Below are 4,656 nucleotides of genomic sequence, written 5' to 3'. Positions count from 1 at the left end.
CAAAAAAATTTGGGTCAAAAAACATTTTTTACCTATTTTTAATGAATTTTTCAAAATTAATGTCGGGCCAAAATGCAAGTTTCCTTTTCCTTTTGGTTTGCTTCAGCGAGCCTTGTTTTGTTTCTGCCCCTTATCATTCATTCATTCATCCATCCATCCATTCATTCATTCATTCATCCATCCATCCATCCATCCATTCATTCATTCATTCATTCATCCATTCATTCATTCATTCATCCATTCATCCATCCATCCATCCATCCATTCATTCATCCATCCATCCATCCCTCCATCCATGCCTCCATCCGTCCATGCATCCATCCATCCGTTCGTCCATGCCTCCATGGGGTGCCCTTAATTAATGGCTGATTGGTCATCCTCTGAAGCGGGGAAGGTAACACCTTTTCGGGCCACGCTTAATCGCGTGCCACGTGTCTCATCACACGACCAACCTCTAGGGTCCCTTGCGCTCCCCTTGAGCGCTTAATCCTTTGACACGCGACACAATCACACGGCCCCCAATCACACAACCTCTGGGTAACTCTCAGTAATGTACCCGGGAGAGTTCTCTTCACACCCTTCCAAACCTGCGCGTATTACCTTGGAGGCTAAGGATCTTCCCCCTACGTGGCTCCCGTAGATGCCTTCGTGTAGTTCTGCCATTATCCTGGTGCACTCATCGCCACTGACGCATGTTAGGATAGGGTGAGTGAAACCGTGCCTGAACAGCACCCCATCCACCAAAGTATATCTTGCAGCATTTCTTTTGACTTTTTTACCTTCTTCAGGCTCCACTGGGAGGGCCCCGTCCGCCAGGTATCGCTTGTAGGGCGTCATCCAGGTGTCTCCCCTGGCCAGAACGCATACCTGCATCTGCTCTTCCTCAGGCACACTCGCGTACATGCTGATGCGGGGCGCCCTCTGCGTATCTTAGGTCAAAGAGCAATGACTCCTCGGCCTTCCCCTTGATGTATAAATCTGGAGGACATCCACCCTGTTGTCTTCCACGAATCTACGCGGAGCTTTGAGAGTCTCCTGGATCACTGTCCTTTGTCTACCCCCCTTGCCTGAGTTGGCCAGCTTTGCAAGCAGGTCAGCTCTGGCATTCTGCTCCCTCGGGACATGTATCAGCTTAAGAGCGTTGAATGCTCCCTTCAACAAATGGACGTATTTCAGATGCGCCGCCATCTGTGGGTCCTTCGCCTGGAACTCACCCGACACCTGCCCCGTAATCAGCTGGGAGTCGCTCTTCACCAGGAGGTTCTGAGCGCCCATCTCCTTGGCCAGGAGCATTCCTGCTATCAGGGCTTCATATTCTGCCTGATTGTTACTTGCCTTGAAGGCGAAGCGCAGGGCCTGCTCGATCAGTATGCCGTCGGGTCCCTCCAAGACTATTCCCGCACCGCTCCCTTGTTGGTTGGAAGAGCCATCAACCGAAACCAGCCACTGCGAACTCACTTCCACCTCTTGCTCACCTCCGGGCGAAAGTTCCGCTATAAAATCTGCGTACACCTGCCCTTTGATGGATCCTCTAGGCTCATACTGGATGTCGAATTCTGACAGTTCTACCGCCCAGCGCACCATTCTTCCCGCCACATCCGGCTTCTGCAGCACTTTCTGTATAGGGAGGTTGGTCATCACCACCACCGTAAAGCTGTGGAAGTAATGAAGGAGCCTCCTGGCAGAGAATACTACCGCCAGCGCCGCCTTCTCTAGCGCTTCGTACCTCGTCTCAGCTCCCTGTAAGGCCTTGCTTACAAAATAGATGGGCTTCTGACTCTGGTCCTGCTCAGCGGCGTCGCCTCCCCGATACCCACAGGTAGGAAAGACTGTAGAGGGAGACGAGATCGCCAGAAGCCGAGTGAACCACCGGAAAGGTCGCTCCCCGATACCCATGGGAAGGAAAGACCATGGAGGGAACGACCCCCTGGGGAGCTTCGAGCCTTCCCGGTGCTTGGTGTTTCTAGACACCCTGAGGACGATACGACGCTGCTGTAGCAGGCCTCTCCTTAGGCGTGGGCGCCAGGCACCGAGAACTAAGGGACAGATCGCCTTGGTGTTTAAGACACCCCATGGACGATACGGCGCTGTTAGACAAGCCTCCCAATGGGCGTGGGCATCGACGCGCGACCTTGTCCCAAGTGTTTATGACCCAGAGTAGGTCTCAACTTTTGCGTTGCAGCAATGGCGGAGCTGCCGATGCCTTCACGAGGCAGAGGCCTCATAGATACGAAGGCGGAACGGATTTTGAGGCACATGTTAGAAGTAAGGTGCCGGATGTACAGGATCACCCAACACAGCGTGAGAAACGGGTAAAAGTACAGGCAAAGCAATTGGAGCATATGAAAATGAAGAACGAGTATGAAATTGCTATACAAAACCTATTATCCCAACAAAGTGCAGATAGTTCGAAAGATTTACAAGTTTATCAGAAGACGGCAAGGGCAAATATAAAGCGCAAAAAGTAAAGGTGGCGGCTAAAAGTGACGTTTCAGTCATCTAATAAGGATAGTTACGACTCATGAGAAGGGTCATACCCGGGGGCAGCCAGGTGCAGGGTACGAGAGGAAGGTAGATACGCTCTCACAGTGAGTGACTAGAGGTTTGGGGGCATGAGTTGGCACCCGAAAAGTCACCCCTTGCGCAGATGCACTCCCGGGAAGGAGGACTCACGTGAGGAAATACCCCCAAGTGGGGTCACGGTGCTGTGAGGTCCTCCACGCGTAATAACAACCAAGTCACCACCATTGGTGTCTTACGACCTGTTCGACATGAGGCAGTACCAAGGGGAGTCCCTGAAGGATTTCCTGAACAGATTCGGAGCTCAGATAGTCCGCTTGCCAGGTAAAGACGAGGAAATGTTTGTACATGCCTTCAAGAATGGTGTGTTGCCCGGAAGAATGGTGTGTTGCCCGGAAGAATGGTGTGTTGCCCGGACCCTTTAGTGAGTCGCTTATCAGGAGTCACCCCGCCACGTTTGCTGAAATCCGGCGACGTGCCGTGCCTCACATCGCCGCTGAAAGCGAAGTCTCCGAGAAAAGGGGAAACGTGGCCCCAGCTAAGCTGCGCGCCCAGACGAGGGTCCAGCCGCAAAGAGTAATGGAGGCAGCGGCGGGGAAGAGGGACCAAAGGATGTGTCATCCTTATTAAGAAGAATAAGGGGAAGGGGCCGGGGCGGCCCAGAGAGACTAATCGCCCACCAAGGTATGAGTTCGTGATGGGGTTGGCTGATCTGATTGCCATCCCGAATATTGCTGCCAGACTCAAGGTGCCTGAGAAGACAACAAAAAAGGTTTTGGGCCTAAAACCGGACGCGTGGTGTGAGTTCCACAAGAGCTTTGGCCACTCCATCAACTCGTGTTTGGCTTTGGGATACCAACTCGCCGAGTTGGTCAAGTGTGGATTCCTGAAAGATTACTTGCTGGAAAAGCAAGCGGGCCAATCAACAAGTTCCCAACCGGCGGGCAACGAAGGACAACAGCACGAGGTGCCCATTCACGGTGAGATCCACACATAGCTGGTGGATTCTCGGGAGGAGGTTGTACTGCATCGCAGCGCAAGAAGTACGCAAGGTCGGTGATGTCGGTGGAAGTTTTCGAGGATCACTCGCCCGACGTGGACATCACATTCACCAAAGGAGACCTTAGGGACGTTGTGCCTCACGACAACGATCCTATTGTGATCTCTCTTGTCACGGCGGGAAGGACCGTCCACCGGGTGCTGGTCGACCAAGGAAGCTCGGCAGATGTAATGTTTTGGCCGACTTTTGAAAAGTTACAATTGTCCCCCGACCAACTGAGGCCATACGGGGGCTGCTTGTACGGTTTCGCCGGCGATCAAGTGGAGGTAAGGGGGTATATTGAGTTAAGGACGACCTTCACAGATGGTTTGGCCTCACGAACAAAGAAGATCAGGTATCTTGTGGTAAACGCTCCGTCGGCATACAACATACTGTTGGGAAGGCCAACGCTCAACAGGACGGGAGCTGTGCCTTCAACAAGGCACATGAAGGTCAAACTACCGTCTATGGAGGGTTTGATCATCACCATCTGTTCTGACCAAAAGGAGGCGAAGAAGTGTTACGAAAACAGCCTCAAGAACAAGAGGTCTGTATGCCACGTAACCAAAACGCCTCCCCCTGGCGCGGAGCCTGCGCGGGAAACCCCGCGAGTGCTAGATACGGCGTTGGAGGTGGCCGCCGAGGGCGACGTCCCAATAGAGGATATCGAGGCGAGGTCCGAGAGCGCCGCCCGGGTGGAGGGAGAGAGAAACTGCTCGGAGACCACCAGGGAAGCAGGTATTGCGAGGGCGCTGATCGCCAGCGAAAAGAAGCCTCAGCCAGTGGAGGAATGCCTTGACAAGAAGATTAACGGTAAGACGTTTAAACTAGGGAAAGCCTTAGACAGCGAGACACAAAACCAAATCGCCAAGGTGATAAGTAGACACTTGGATGCATTTGCGTGGTCCGCTTTAGACATGCCGGGAATCGACCCCGATTTTTTGTGCCATCGCTTGGCAATGGATCCCCAAGTCAGGCCCATCCGCCAGAGAAGGAGAAAGTTCAACGAGGAAAAAAGGCAGGCGATACGAAACGCAGAAACTCCTCGCAGTAGGCCACATCAGGGAGATCCAATATCCAGAATGGCTTGCCAATGT

This window comes from Phaseolus vulgaris, chromosome 9 (assembly GCF_051622355.1).
Source record: "Phaseolus vulgaris cultivar YP4 chromosome 9, ASM5162235v1, whole genome shotgun sequence".
NCBI lineage: Eukaryota > Viridiplantae > Streptophyta > Magnoliopsida > Fabales > Fabaceae > Phaseolus > Phaseolus vulgaris.
The sequence above is the reverse complement of the archived record's forward strand: the minus strand, read 5'-3'. Positions refer to the sequence as shown.